At 46.0% G+C, this 16,575-nt stretch overlaps 1 long non-coding RNA gene across 1 annotated transcript; it reads left to right on the top strand.

Moving 5' to 3' along the window:
* Positions 1-136: 136 nt before the first annotated feature.
* LOC308566522 lies at positions 137-15,215 on the top strand. Its single transcript, XR_014000179.1, has 3 exons — positions 137-211; positions 14,429-14,577; positions 14,674-15,215. It is a non-coding gene; the product is annotated as an uncharacterized lncRNA (long non-coding RNA).
* The last annotated feature ends 1,360 nt before the right edge of the window (positions 15,216-16,575 follow it).

The raw sequence follows: 16,575 nt of genomic DNA, 5'->3' as shown, positions 1-16,575 counted from the left end.
TCCGGCTCCGCGTCGCGTCGCTGCCCACCCCTCCCAGGAACTGCAGACTCGGGTTAAGCCCTCGGCAGCTCGCCCCGCCCCTGACCCAACACCTCGGGCTCGTACAGCCAATCAGAGAGGACAGCCCTGCCCCTTTCCAGAGGTGTCCAATGGGAAGAGACTGCGGATCCACCTCCCGGTCCCAGCTGAGAGCGCACAACACAGCGTCCACGTGAGTCAGCTTCTTAAAGGGGACGCCGCGCCCTTTCCGATTGCGGCAGCTGCGGGACCTCGCGCGTCGCCGGCGTCGCCAGGGGGTGGCTGAGGCCTAGTTTCCCGAGGCCCGGGGATGACGAATGAAAACAACCGGCTGTTTTCTAGGCAAAGTGGGTGCCCAGGTCGATAACACGCACCGTGCAACTTCTCCGAGGTCGCTGACCCTTGCCGCTCCTTATAGAGGCCGTCTTCCACTCACAAACCCAAACTTTTAAAATCTGAGCGTAAAGGAGGAGAGTATCTACAGAAAAAAATGATTTTTCAGGCGTGCTCAGCTTCATTTACAACCCCCGGAGTTTTCGCTTGGTAGTGCTTGAAGTGATTATCAAAAAGATGAGAAAACCCAACCTTCTGTGTGGGTTTTCGTCCTTAGAGAGCCTGAAGTTTGTTCATTGGGCAGGGTGGCGGGTCCCTTAGCCCTGATCGCTGCTGAAGTGGGAGGTGTTTCTGTCTCCGTTCCATCTGAGTTTCCCAGGTAATTGCATTAATGGTCTTTGGCCGGCTTTCAGGAGAAAGCGTAAGTATTTGATGATGCCTGTTTCTCAGGTTAAAAACACTAACCCTTGAGACTAGCCTGCAAGGTGCCTGACGCCGGCAGTGGGGGGCAGTGGCTTTGCAGCGAGTCCTAGCGTCTGACCCCTCATCAGCCCCGAATTCACTAGCACCCTCACCTGCGCCTCAGAGGCAGAAGGATTAGTTTTTGATAAGTGAATTTTCCAAGAGAATAGGAAATTTTAAACTTTTTTCCCCCCTTCTAGTTATTTTTTTATTTAGCTTTAGTTACAAATTAAAGGGAGGTCATTAGGGTGGGCCCCAAAGCACCCTGACTGTGTCCTTATGAAAAGGAGATTAGGACGCACAGAGGGACACCCGGAGTGTGCACCCCGAGAAAAGGCCCCGTGAGGACACGGAGGGAAGACGCCTGCAGGCCCAGGAGCCCGGCCTTGGTAGGAACCGAACCTGCGAACGTCTTGGTCTTGGACCTCCAGCCCCTGCAACGGTGAAAAGTGAATTTGTTGCTTAAGCCACTCAATCTGCAGTATCCGTTTGTTGTGTCAGCCCTTGCAAGCTAATGCAGGGGATCACTGCCAATGGGAACTTCTGTTACAGGTCATAAAGCTAGGTGGTGGTGATTTTGTAGGAAAGATAATAATTTTGTAGCTTATTTACTGGGTATAAAATCCTTCCGTCTGAAAATGATCATAAATTTGCCTGCTTCTTTCCAGTCACTTGCCTTTTATTTTTGTTTAAGTATCCTTGTATGTATATGTAGCTGAGTACACGTGTGACTATTTCTGTCAAAAAGTTCCCAGACTTTATCGATAGTTGGTAGGGTTTCTTTTTCTTTATAAAGAATGGGTATTTCAGTTTATCAAATACCTTGTTAATGTCTATGTCGAGTATTCTATTTCTTCATATGGTGTATTACAGCAACCCATCTCCCGCGTTAAACCAGCCCTGCATTTTGGGGGTAAAGGCTCCTTCATCACCTGACATGTACTAACTCTGACGTTCTTTGAGTGCATAAAGTCAGACGCATAGTAAACCAACCCACAGTTCTGCAAGGTGAAAAAGTTCTGGAAATTGGTTTGCACAAAAGTAAATATATTTAATTTTGAACTGTACCCTCAAAAATGGGTAAGATGGTAAATGTTTTGTGCATTTTACCTCAATTAAACTAGATTTTCGAACAAAACGAAACAAAAAAGGCGGTAGGAGACTCAAAGTCAGAGAACAGATGTGATAATGGAAGCAGAGACTGGAGTAATGCAGGCAGCCTCTGGAAGCTAGAAAAGATGAAACAGAATCCCCTAGAGCCTCCAAAAGGAATCAGCCCTGCCAACGCCTTGATTTTTGCCTCGTCACACCCATTTTGGACTTGTGACCTCCAGAACTGTAAGATGACAAATTTGTGTTGTTTGAAGCCCCCAAGTTTGTGGTAATTAACAGTAACAGTAGCAACAGAAAATTATACATCACCTGATTTTCCTACAGTCATATTTTATATTGTGTTTTCTTATTAATTACTTGATGCTGTGTATAATTAGCTTTAATTTTGTTGCCATCCATAACTACATTCTTTCTGACACAGATTATTTCTACGAGTCTGATTCACCAAGTGCTAAAGTGGTCAGGGAACAGGACCTCCGCCCACAAACCCCTAACCCTTACCGGCATCAAGGACACCAGCCAAAAGGACCTTGTAATACCCTCCCCTAAACTTATTTAAAAACCAACAGCAAAAGCTGTAGTAAAATTTCCACAGACTTCCCCAACAATACAAACGTTTGCCTCTCACAATCCGAGTCTGAGGTGAGGATCGATACAGACCCAAGTCAGGTGGGGCGGGTTGGAGAGCAGAATAAACCGTGGCAAGGAGCACGGGCTTTGGAGTTGTTTAGCCTGAGGCCCAATTCCAGCACCGCTGCTACCTAGCTTCTGACTGAGCGTGCATGAGAGCTTCAATGGAATGACTGAAAACAGTGGTAACCTTAGGGTTAGTGTGAGCATTAAATAATACAACCGATTCCGAGTGCTTAGCCAGTGTCCCTGGTGCCTACCTAGTAGGTGCTCAATAAAAGTTACTGTTGTGTTAGTTCTTGTGATTATCTCCGTCTCTTGATCATGAAGCCGAGTCCAAAGCGAGCAGCCTTGCAGTTTCTCCTGTGCCGTCCACGCCACGGAAGGCTAAGGTCGCCTCGCAGGCTGTCAGACACATGCCTGATACTCTCCTGTGTGATTCAACCCTGAACAGGGAGGGCACTTGGGACACTGTCAATACTCTGGCAGGATTTATATCCTGGAGGTGAAGGATGAGCCATTCAGCTTCTTTCAAAACCTGTCTGCCCACAAAAAGTCAACAGCAATGGTCTCTGGGCTCTAAGCATTAGATTTCTATCAATGAGATAACACACTCCCACCGTTACTAATGATCATTTAGGAGGGCACACTCGGCACATCAAATAAGCATTTAAAACACCACCACGCAGATCTGTATGAACTGATAGATCATTATATCCAAAATACATTATTAAGTGGAAAGTGCAGGCTATAGAATTCTATGCATAGTCTGATCTAATTTTTGTAGAATAAGATCATTCTATGTATTGACAAAAATCTGAAATACTCATTTTTTACACTGTCCCAGTTTTCATAAACATATTTTACAATGCATACCTTTAACTTTAGCAGTAAGGAAACCGATAGAGATAAATTTTAGTGCCATGAACATTTTAAAGTTTAGTTTGTTCTCACCTTTTATTGAGGACTGATGAAAAACCATGAAGAATTTTCATCTGCAAAACTACTAGTATCAGTCAAGATGGGTAGATTGCGAGTAGCAAGAAATCCAGCTTGACGTAGCTAAAGCGTAAGAAGGAAATTATTTGGCCCACGTCACCAAAGAACAAGAAGAGAGTTTTGACCTCGCCTTAGGGAACTTAGCTGCAGCCCAGATGGGCTGGTTCTGTTTCCACGGCTGTTTTCGTTGCAAGGTGACTCCTTTGCCCTTCCTTGCCATGGCCTCAAGCGGCTCCGTGCTTACATCATTATGGCTTCCTGACCAGAAAGGAAAGTTTTCTCTGCGATCTCTAGTTACAAAAGTCCCAGAGGAGGATTCTGATTGGCCTGCATGGGTCAGGGACCAGTCACCATGGCCAGATGTGTGGAGTCTATGATTGGCAGCCCCCAGACCTTTGCAGTACCAGAAATGACTCTTAGTCAGAATGGGCTACTCTAATAAAGTCCCATAGGCTAGGTGGCTTATAAACAACAGAAACTTGTTTCTCACAGTTCTGGAGGCTGGAAGTCCAAGATTTGGGTGCCAACATGGTCAGGTGCTGGTGACAGCCCTCTTCTGAGTTGCAGACTGCCAACACCTTGTTGTGTTCTCACGCGGTGGAAAGAGAGTGAGCTAGCTCTCTGGCCTCTTCTTTTAAGGGCACTAGTCCCATTCATAAGAGCTTCACCCTCATGACTCAATTTCCTTCCAAAGGCCCACATCCAAATACTGTCACATTGAGGATTGGGACTTCATTGTATAAACTTGGTGGTGGGGGGGGGGTTGGGGGAAGGGGCTGAGGGGCGTGATTTATCATAAGCAGTCACAACAATGGCATTCCCCGAAAGAAGGATGGTCCTGTTGGAGGCAGGCAGAGTCATGCGTTTATTGCTGAAGGCATTGTCAGAATGCAGTCTATCATCTGTTATAAAAGTTCCTTGGTGATTAATTTGCCCTTAAGCAAATGCTTAGCGACAGACAGGACGTGTCAGGGCGGTTGGAGACGACAGGAAGACTGAGGGACTCTGTGGTTAACAGTGTCTGTAGGAGCAGTAGCCAGAGACAAGGTTGGAAGCCCAGGCAGAGAATGGCGGCTAGATCGTAAGTGCCAGTCTAATTTGGCTGGATTAATACATTTCTTTGAAAGTTTAATTACAGATAAGTTTGTTTTTAATCCCAAAGACCTTAAAGTCTTAAGATTCTCAGTTCCAAGTTTTTTGAAACAGGCGTTCAGAAGCCTCACCATTGGAAAGAGTATGCTATATGCAATTTTTTATTGAATGTTAGTTAAGTGAGTCGGTTAAGCATATGTTGGTGACAGGACTGATGGATTTAGGAGTTCTATCAAGATACCTGTATTAGTTCTCCAAAGAAGCAGAAGCAATAAATTATATAATATGTAATATATATATATGAATCTGTAAAAATAGTTTATTATAAGGTATTGGCTTGTGTGATTAAGGAGGCTGAGAAGCCCCACATTTGCCATCTGCAAGCTGAGATTCAGGTGGTGTAGTCCAAAGGGCTGAGAGCCAGAGAAATGACAACGTAGATTCCAGTCCAAGTCTGAAGGCCTAAAACCAGGACTGCCGAGGACAGAAGGTAGGTGTCCCGGCTCAGACGGTAAGGCAGAGAGGGGTTGACTCCAACCTTCCACTGCCTGTTTGTTCCATCCAGGCCCTCAGTGAATTGGATGATGCCGGCCCACACTGGGGAGGGTGGCTTGCTCTACTCAGTCTACCAATCCAAAGTCTAATTTCTTCCAGAAACACCCTCACAGGCACACCCAGAAATAATGTTTAACCAGATATCTGGGCATCCTGTGATTCAGTTAAGTTGACACATAACATTAACTATTACAATACTTTTACATTCTTACTGTAATTCTGAATTTTAACTGGTACCAGCTGAGTAAGTGTTGATCTGAAATGATTTCATTCTACGGATTTCATAGAAAGCCCCCCCCCCTTTTTGACAAAAGTAATTATATCACTAATCTGGGAGGTGGCGTATGGCTCGCACATTTTTTACCTCTGCAGATGTGTTCTCTGTCTCCAAAATGGACTTTCGAGAATGGGAAAACTGGAGAGAGAGAGAGAAAGATCGAAAGATATAAAGAGAATGACTACATAGTAGATAGAAAGATAGAGAAATGCTTGTTTATCAAATCATAAGCAGCCTTCTCTTCCCCCAGTGCCATGGCCATTCTGTCCCATTGTATTCCTGGGAAGCCTCCCATCACTTTAACATGCACCAGGCAGAGGTTAACTGGACTCATTGTAACAGCTCTGTGAGAATGTGGCGTAGCTCACTGAGAATTCTGCAGAAAGACTGCAGGCAGGGCTGAGCTTTGTCTTTCATGAATGTGCCATCTGAATTTCAAGGGGAACACATCATGAATAATAACCAGTGACTTTTGAGATGGCAGTACAGTACACTAGCAGCCTTTTCTTAAAAAAAATTCTTTTTCTTAGAGCGGTACTATGTTGCTGTGTTTATTTCCTAGAAATCATTGAGAAATACTAGGTTTTCTTTTTTTTTTTAATCCATGTTTTGAGTGGCATATGTAGAATGTAGAGTGACGTGAACAAATTGAAAAGGATTATAAATTTAATAAGGGGTGAGAAACCTCACATAAAGGAAAGATGGTGAGAGATTTCTATAATTTATGAAGACGTGAGGACTATTTTGTAAACCAAAAAAATGTATCACAAAGTATTTAGTTAGCTCTGTTCTTTATATAGTAATGCTTTATAGGCTCCCAAATAAATTGCAACAATGATAATAACAGTAATGATAGTACTTACATAGTATTTATTCTGTGCTACTCAGTGTTCTAAGTATTTTATCAATATTTTAATTTATTTAATTCATACACAGCTTTATGGGGATGAATATTATTACCCCGTCTTATAGAAAGAGGCATAGAGAGGTTAAGCAATCCACCCACAGCACATGGTGGACAGTGGTGCCTGTATTAACACTCAGGCAGCGCGGCTCCAGGCCTGTGCTCTTAACTGCTGTGCCACACTACCTGGTTAACAATTTTTCCATTTGTACAGAATTTTAAGTTCTAGAAGATGCTTATACACCCATTATCTTATACCGAGAAGATACTTATACACATACTTATATGATGTATAAACAGTAGGTGAATTTTTGGTTAGGACACTTGAGTCTCAACAGGACTCCGAATGTCACAAAGCAAGCCCATGGCAAAGATCAGATTCGAATTCAGATCTTCTGAAATGGAGCTCACTCCCTGATGGGTGATGGGCTCAAGTGAGAGGCAAACTAAACAAGTAAGTGATTAAATAACTTGCAGATTATTGGGAGCGCCTGGAAGGAAACGAAGCAGCATGCAGGGCAGGGTTGGCGCGGCTGTTTGAGGTTGTGCAAGAAGGGCTCTGAGAGGGAGCACCACGCGCGGATGCTGGGGACCAGTGTCCCAGACGGAAGGGACAGAAAATGAAAGGTTTCTGCAGAGCGGGAGCTCCATGTAGCCTAGAAATGCCAGTGAGCCAGGGGCGTAGGGAGTGAAAGGAAGGTTTAAAAATGGGTAGATCACCAAGGGCCCAAGGGGGTGGATTTGATTTCAAGTATAATGGAAGGTCTCTGCGGTCATTTAAACTCATTTTCATGTTTCACTTTAAGGCGCTTCCTTTGACTTTATAGTCCCCCATCATTATTAATAAGATGTGGGTGACTCCGTAAGGGGATGTGACCTTTGGCAAGGCCGTTTTCTTCACTGAGGTCATCCCCGAGGGGGCCCACAGCCTGGGCTGGTCGGCCAGCCGTGCTCCCAGCAGCGGGGGAAGAAGCCGTTCTCTGGGGGGTGCTCTGGGTGACACATCACAGCAGCCACACTTAACTTTCTATAGTGGCTGGTGACCGAGAGGTCTGATCGCTCTCCGTACGTGGTGGCCTGACCCGGGGGTCAGTGCCTATTGGTTTTCCGTATTCTTGATTACTGTTTTGAAGGAAGGGGTGAGCCTTGGATACGGGATGCATCCTCTGGCTACACAAGGCTAGCTGTGTCCAGATCCAGCCAACTTCGCCTTAATTTAAATTCTGTTGCTTCAAGACTGAGCTACCACCTTTAAAGGCATAATTAATAACAGTTCTAATAATGTAATCATTTATTACATACCACTATGTTTCTGCCAGTTTACATATTTTATCTTATTGAGTGCTCACAGCCACTCTACGTGGTAGGGATTATTCTCATTGTGCAGATGAGGAAACCGAGACTCAGAGAGATTTAACTAACTTGCCCCAAGCTCTCAAGAAGCAGAGTCAGAGGCGAGCTCTTTTGTGCTCTTACGGTCCTTCCGAGCCATCTGCCTCCTTCACGAGGGCCTCAGACAGCTTCATGGGGCCATTATTACGTAGCAAACACCTTCACTCCGTGCTCTGTACAAAGTGAGACTCACATACAATTTCAGGTTTGAAAAAGAATTTTGGAGAAAACACTTCAAAATATTTGCTTTGGTTATTTCTAGATTGTTAGGGTTACAGGCGATTTTGTTTTCTCCTGTACTTTCCAGTATTTACTAAAATTTTACAAGAACATATAATAAATGTACAAATAGGAAAAGGCCTTTTAATAAAGAAAATAGACAAAAAGATTTTTCAAAAGTGAAGTCAGCTTTCAGTGGGAAAGTGTGAAAAAAAAACAACAAAAAACAACCACAACAGAATCCTAGAGTGGACACAATTTATATACTCTGCCCTCATTTGTACAAATGATTCCATGTATGTATTAGATGAGTTTCTGAATTGCTGATTCTAAGTCACTTTTTTCTAGGTTGAAGACTGTTTTCTATACGCTAGGGAAAGCACTTATATAAATAAATATTGATTAATTCCCCCTGTAAAGTTGTTATGATGCTTTTATCCGTACTTTACAGTTTACAAAGAATTTTAATGTGTACTCTCTAGTTAGAGCCTCCCAAGATCAACGTTCAGGGTATTGCTTGCTTCCTTTTTACAAGCACTGAACCAGCCTGAGATTCAGAATTTTTAGTACATTGACCATCAAAAGCTAGGGGGGAAAATCCATCTAGGACTTAATTCATGTCTTACGATGGCTCGACCTGTTTTCCTTTCCATTGTATCAGCTTTCAATTTAGTTACTTACACATAATTTCCATGTCTATTTGAAGTACATTTGTTTATAAAATACTTTATTAATTAATTCCAAAGCCATTAAGCGTCTGCTATGTGCCAGCCTCCTCCCTTGATTGGGGGGACACAGCGGTGAACGAAACAGACACGCTCCTAGGCTCTTGGAGTTTAGAGACCGCGGGCCAGAGGCTGGGGCCGCAGGAGAGAGAACCAGACAGGATGGTGCCAGATGGTGGCTGAGAACGATCCAGACGACAAGCACTGTGCCAGGGCCGGGAGGCTCGCTGGGGTGTGGGTGTGAATTTACTTCAGCAGCGGTCTTCCCGGGCCCTTTCTGAGGGGGCGGGATTCGCACTGTACCTGGGGGAGGAGGCCAGTGAAGACTGGGGGGGGGGGGTGCGGGGGCGAAGTGAGAGCATTCTAGTAAGAGGGAACCATAGAGCAGACACCCCGAGGTAGTGGGAGTGGACTTGGCTTGTCTGAGGAACCAAAAGAAGGTCTGCATGACTGGAATTGGGGCTCTTGTAGGGGCAGTGGCAGCCAAAAATTTGGCCCGTCACTTAGCTTTGGCCTCTACAGAACAGGCTCTTCCCGGAGGTTTTTGTGTGAGCAACGGCCAGCGTGGTCTAGTGGATTCCAGCCTTGGCCCAGCACGAATTCCATCCCAGCCTTGGGCAAATAGCTCCGGGTAGTCCCAGCCTCAGCTTTTCCTCTCATGAAGCACAGAGGTTGTCTTGCCCTCTCCTACTGAATTCCACCCCCCCCCCCCAAGATTATACATGCTGGAGAGAGGGGGATGAGGTCTCTGTTTTATATCTAACTTCACGGCCCCAACCCTTCCATCTACCCACATACACCCAAAAGCATTGAGGCCACTAACATATATCATGACAGATCAACTGATACAGGAGCTATGGATTTAAGAAAAACACAGGGGTTAGAATAAAGTGGATCTGTCGACCAATAGTAAAAACCGACAATAAATTTAGCTATAAAAAAGGAGGCATGTGTAGGCACCGCAGCCGGCTTGCTGCTCGCTCCCGGCCAGCCCTCACCATCTGGGCCTGGGGCAGAGCCCGGCTCTCCGACCCTCTCCCTCACTCGGCTGAGTTGCTGGGAAGAGATGTGCTCTGTTGCCTCATAGGCTGTTTGTCCAGGGCCTTCCTGGTTCGAGCGCTGAAAGTTCCCCATCCTAGGTCCGCAGTCAGTCCCAAGTAAACTGGGACAGGCGGTCACTACACCAGGAGAGGGTGGGGGAGTGCTTCTGCTCTCACCCACACAGTGTTGCTGTGGTTCTTCATGTGTACAGCCGTCTGTGGCGTGACAGGCTTTCATCACCCTTCCCAGAAATGGACAGGTTAGGAGGCCTGTGCTTTTGCCAGTTTTCTTCCATTCCTGCCTGTCCCCCTTTGGACACTAGATGGCAGACTCTGCCCCTTGTTGAGGAAAGACTGGGACTGTCACTTAACAGGCCTTTTGGCAGGGCTAGCCGTCTGCGAAAACCCTGAGCCAGAGGATGGGAGAGGGAGAGAAGTGGAATATATATGTTTATGGGAAAGCCTGGAATAATCACATAGTGTGAGACGGCAAGGGGTAAGAAGCAGAAATCAGATTCCGCTTAAAATCCTTCAAGTATTTAGAATTTAGGGTGGGAAGAAAGGCGTGCTGTTTCCCTGCAGAGTGAGTCTACTTTCCCCATCTGACCCGAATGACATGTGCATTGTGAATAAATGGTACAAAGGAGGGAAAAGCTAACTGCAGTCAGAGAAGCCAAATGTGAATAAATGGTACAAAGGAGGGAAAAGCTAACTGCAGTCAGAGAAGCCAAATGCCGGGAACAGCACGTCTCCTGGGGTGATTTAATCACGGTTCAGGTTCTCTGGGTGAGCGAGCGGTGCGTCCACTGAGGTGTGTTTAACCAGGGCCTGCTGACTGGCTGGACACAGGCTGACAAGCTCGGAGGAGAGGCCCCTCTGGAGGCTGGGTGACTCACGCCGCCCGCAGAGCGCGCAGTTGCCACGAGCCTGGCTGGGCCGCCTGGAGGAGCTAAATTTATATTCCGAACAAAGAACACTGTGGTTCTGGAGCTGTCAGGAGGGAGCAGGGAGGAGATGGGAAAGGAGAGTGGCACCACCTTGCGGTGGGCCCCAGTGCGTTTTAAATGAATTTACATTATAAGGGCTTGGTGCCTAAGCCCAAGGGATTTTTCCTGGAGAAAGTAGTATGCCATCAACTCTAGGTTTCTCTTTAAGTGTCTGCCCCCCTTAAATCTCAGTAAATACTAACATTGAATGTACAAAGCCCACAAATTGTACTACTGACTGCCCTCCTCTTTCAAAAACTTATTTGAATTAAAGATTAGCATTCTGCCCTGCACAGGCAATACTCATTAACCCAGAGAAAGGTGGAGCTGGATGGGCCCACAGTGGCCCAGTGGTCCAGGGGCTTTTCAAACTGTTGGAGAGTCCTAGCTATCCAGAGTTACCCTAGGATTTCCCCAGTGATGCATTTGGTGCCGCACATAGAATAATTTTAAAATGTCTAAAGAAACTGTTACCACTTTTATCTTTATTATGGGCTCTGGGGGAAAAAATAGCTTGAAAAAAATTCCCTTATTAAAAATACAGGTTTGAAGACCAGGTCCATCAGTATTCTTCTCACTGACCCGACACCTAATCATAGTTCCTCCTTCATTGGTCTTTTTGGTTGAAATTGCCAGTTCAGGCTGCTATAACAAAGGGCTATAGACTGGATGGTTTACAACAAGCATTTATCTCTGAGTCCCTGAGGTCCTGCGCTCTTCCGCTGCTTCTGTAGCTTTCCCACTCACACTGTGAGCTGCCTACTCTAGCTTCCTTCCAACAAATCCATTTTCTTAAGATGATTTGATTTCTTACTTAAGATGATGTGAGTCTCTACCACCACTTTCACAAAGAGGTTTTAATAATGCCCGCTACCCTCAACATGTGTCCTGCTTTATTATTACTCAAGGTGTAGTGCAAAGATCAGTAGCCTCAGCCTCAAGTGGGAGACTGTGAGAATGCAAATTTCCAGGCACCATCCTGCATTTACTGAACCTGTGGGGGCGGGGCCCTGGAATCATATTTTAATGAGGTTTCCAGGATATCCTTATGCATGTTAAAGTTCCCAAAACTCACTCTACATTATAGCAGTGCCTCATTTTTTTTTACCCTCCCTGATGTATTGGCTAGAGGACAAGGCAATGACACGAATTCTAAAGGTCACCTTCTGACTCTGCCTCATCCTCTATATCACTCATGTGAGCTGCATCGCTGGTGTGGGGTGCTGTTCACAGGGGAATAAGGATATGTGGATGCTGGGGACACTGTGTGGGCATCATCTCCCCACAGAGATTATGGATTTGAAATGGTTCATTCATAACCATTTCTTTATAGTATTTGCTGGGCCCTACCTAAGTGTTGGGAGTATATCTAGGTATTGACACCATTCCTGTCCCCAAGTAGTTAAAGCTTAGTTTTGGGAAAATGATATGAATAAAAGAACTTAATAATGCACTGTACGTAGCTTATGCAAAAGGCCAAGTGACAGATAGGGCCGCGCATCCTGGGTGCCCTATATAACCACCATTTCAAATATTTTGTTCCCTGGCTCCATACACTATCAAGATGTCCTCCAAAGTCCATTTTTCGAGCACTAAAGAACATTCCTAAGACTGTCTCACATCTGTCAAAAGTACGAAATTCTATATCCACATGTCCCAATTTTGGGTTCAGAAATATAGTCTCTATAGATAGATTTTTAATGAAAGGAAAGATAAATTATCATCTGGTGGTGAAGCCAAGAAAGGATTTGCAGAGGGTGGAAAATTAAGCTGGGACTAACAGGGCAGGCAGGGCTCGGATTCTGGGGGAGAGGGGTAAGGGCGGCCGGGGGTGGAAAGGAACCATGTGACCTGAGTTGAGCTGGGGAAGTGCTGGGAGAGCAGCCAGTGGCCTGTGGGACCGGACTGTAGAGAAGTTGGAGAGAAGAGCAGATGGGTATTGTATTTGCCCATGAACGTCGTGCGGGACCACAGGAAACGGGAGAGCAGTGCTCTCGATGAAAATGAGCCCTGAGAAAGATTTTATTCTGACAGTGGCACCCAGTAGGAGTTAGGAGAGACTGTGAAGGACTTCTCTTAAAGCTTTGCTGTGCCCAGTGCCATGTCCATCCCATGGGGTGGGGGGGGGGTTGCTTTATAGGACCTTTAATCCTTACAAAAATAGTTCCACGTTTTATGTTAACTGCAGTCTTTGCCAGAAGGTTTTATATATAGACGTGGGCAAACGTAGGTTTACAGCTGTTCGAATGGAAAAGAATACAATAATTAATAAATAGCAATACAAGAATAAACTCTGTGTTTCGCATACTCACAACTGTGAACCTACTTTTGTTCACCCCTGTCTGTATGAACCACCACCACGATCATGTATGTTATCCCTGGAAGTTTCCTCATGCCAACACGGGGCACTTCTAGCCGCATTGTGCATGTCAGACAAAGGTTTATTTCTTGCTTTTGCTGCTTGTGCATTGAGGTTGGTGGGCCCTCTGTTCCATGGGCCCTCACTCAGGGCCAAGGTGATGGTGGCTTGACTTTTCCGCAGCCCTGGTTCCCGGCAGCCAGGGAAGCAGGAAACCTGAGAATTGGGTACCTGCTATTAAATGCTGCCACCTAGAGGTGACGCACATAATTTTCATTCACATTTTACTGACTGAAATGAGTCATGGACAGAGAGGTATAATTCTATTGTGTGTCAGGCGAGAGAACTGGAAATACTGGTAAACAACGCTGAGGTTTATCACAGTAGACATGGGTAGAAAAAGAAGGCAGCATACAGAATTTCGAAGTGATGTGTATGCTCTGCTCATTCCAACGGAAAAGGCAGGCAGAAAGGAAACCCACGGTTGATGGCAGGCATGCCCCAAGCAGAAGGCAGTGCCAGACAGGACTGCAGGAAAGGTCAGGTTTGGGTAGCAAGAGCCGGGAAAGGGGTTCGCCAGGAGGCTCTGAGAAAGAAGCCAATAGCCCAGAGCCAGGCAGACCGCAGGACCCAGGGAGAGCACAGCCAGGTGCTACCATTTTACTCCGAGGGAAAAGGGACCATTCTTCAGGTGGGGAAGCAGATTAAAGAAACTCAATATTTAATCATAGCTGTTTCACAGGCTAATGATTCAGAAGAAAGTTTAGATTGGATTAGGCCAAAGATACTTTACCTTTTTTTCCAGAACATTCCTACGTAGGATGCCTGTTTTGTTTTTTCACTCCAAGTCCATCAGAGCCCTTCAGACTAAGGCAGTTTATTGCTCTGGGTGCCAATTTAGCCTGCACAGGTATTTGTAAAAAGAGCTTGTGAGTGAAAAACACTAGTTCTTTCTCAATCTATTATCACAAAAGCAAAGTAAAGAAACAGAGCCAAACCCTGTGTGGACAGTCGCTCTTTCCCCAGTGTGAAAGCTCTCACTTGGTTCTGGTCCCCCACTTAGGCGAAGGAAGCAGCGGTAGGTCCTAATTCAGCTCAACACTGAGCTTTTACGACGGCCGCTTAAAAATCCTTGTTAGGCCGTAGCCAGTTCTGCTCAGTGTTTAGAGCATCAGCCTGTGGACTGCAAGCGTCCCGGGTTTGATTCCAGTCAAGGGCACGTACCTTGGTTGCAGGCTCAATCCTTGGCCCCAGGCAGGGTGTGCAACCGATTGGTGTGTCTCCCTCAGACCAATGTTTCTCCCTCTCTCTCTCCCCCTTCCAGCATCTCTGAAAAGCAATGGAAAAAACATCCTCAGGTGAGAATTCAAAACGAAACAAAAGAAAAAACAATCCGTTAGACACCTGTGTCCTCTTGGTGTTGGTATCAGTTGACCATCTTCTCTCAATCAGTTGAGGTCATCCTGGTTCTTGGTATGTTGAGTCCTTTTTTTAAAAAAATTGAAACTATAACATTTTGAGGATTATGTGATGAGACTCTGCATTGTATTTAAATCTCGTGTTTTGCAGGTTTTCTCTGACACTACTTCGGTGGAGGAAAGGAGGACCCTGCCTTGTCGCTGCCGAGTGGGGATGGAAGCTCAGGTTCTCCTGCCTCTGTGGAAGCCTGTGGGGAAGAGAGACTCTCTTGCATGGATTCTAAAATATCTTGCCCCTCTTTTGCTTTGTAGTATTTTCAGAACGAAACTAATTTTGGTTAAATGTAATTTTCTGTCTTCTCTGTGGCTGTCCTTATGCAGCCGAAGATGGCTGAAAAAATACACAAAACTATGCTGATTGGTTTTACTCTAAATTCATTACTTCAACCGACGCTGCTTCTGCTCAGCAGTCCTATCATATTTTCATAGGACCTTTGCTGTCTCCCACTTTCACAGGTGACATTTTGTTCATATTTTCTATTATTGTTGTTTTAAAAGAATATTCATAGCAGCTCTATTTGTAATAGCCCCAAACTGGAAATAACCAAAATATCCATCAGTAGGCAAATAGATAAACAAACTGGTGCATCCATATAATGAAATACTGCTCATCAATAAAAGAAATGAACACTTGATGTATGCATGAACGTGCGTGAGTCTCAGAACACTTACGGGGAGCGGCAGAAGCCAGACAGTAAAGAGTAAACACTGTCTGATTCTATTTATATAAAATTCTAGAAAATACAAAGTGATCTATGGTGTCAGTGGTTGTCTGAGGGGTAAGGTGGAACCAAAAAGGGCAGAAGGAGGATATGACAAAGGGGCACAGGAGATTTCGGGGAGTGCTGGGTATGTTCACTATTGTGATAGTAGGGATGGTTTCATGGGTGTGCACATCTCTAACAATATATAAAATTATACACTTTAAATATTTGACTGATTACATGTCAGTTATACCTCAACGAAGCTCTTACATTTTTTCCAGAAATAGGGAATAATCAAACACGTTTTAAAAAAATCTGTCACCAGTATAAACCCCACTTCATGTTGACTCAGTAGCTTCCTTTTGAATCGGGACTAACAGCTGAAGGGCCTGGGCCAATGTGACCTACTGCTTAGGAATATCAAATATACGCTCCGGTTTCGGCGTGGAGATGCTCGGAATTTTTCTACAATTTGAATCTAGTACATTGGAAAGAAAACTTCACGTGATTTTGATAAAAGACACTAACAACTGTTCGAAAAGGAACTGGTGTAAATGAAGACGCCGTGCAAAGCAGGCTAACGTTCCTGGGCCTGCGCTTGGGAGACCATGACTGCTCCTGTGCCCATTTCCCGGTCTGCGAGGATGGGAAGCGCTGGGGCTGCTGTCACAGGCGCCGGCTCCTCGGCCGCACTGCGTCCAGCTGAAGAGCCGTCCCCTGGTTTCTCCTGGTCTCATTCTTTACCCGCACTGTAGATCCAAACTCCGTTTGCATTCATGTAAACCGGGAGCTTTTCTCCTCGGTGCTCTCCTTGGTCCCCGTGTGACCAGCGCCGTGGCTAGTTCTGGCCGTTGCTCCCCAGGACGTGTCTGTAATGACACAGAGCGCACCCTGGTCTCAGTTCATACGCAGCGAAGGACTGTAACTGGTGACTGGCTCAGGTGTGTTAATGCGCCTAAGCGAAGCCCAGTACCCGAGGAGAGAACTTGCGTTTGAAGACACAGAGAGCCTGCCCGCTACCCCTCGGCTGGGTGCTGGGCTGGCACCCCGAACCCCTCCCGCAGGAGCTGTGGCCGCGCAGGTGCCAGTGCCCCGCACGCCCCCTGCAGGCCGGGCGGGAAGGGGGTGCGCACCTCCAGGGCCTGGGCCCCGCGGCCTGAGAGCCCAGGGCGCCTTCCTCCAGTGACCTGAGGTAGGGGACGCGGGGACGAGGTGTACCAGCCCCGGGTGATCCGCTTGCTGAGCCTGAGTGACTCTTCGACAACACTGGAGGCGCCGGAGCCAAGCAG

This window comes from Miniopterus schreibersii (assembly GCF_964146895.1).
Source record: "Miniopterus schreibersii genome assembly, chromosome: 13".
Taxonomy (NCBI): Eukaryota; Metazoa; Chordata; class Mammalia; order Chiroptera; family Miniopteridae; genus Miniopterus; species Miniopterus schreibersii.
Note: the sequence above shows the minus strand (reverse complement) of the source record. Positions and strands in the feature narration are given on the sequence as shown.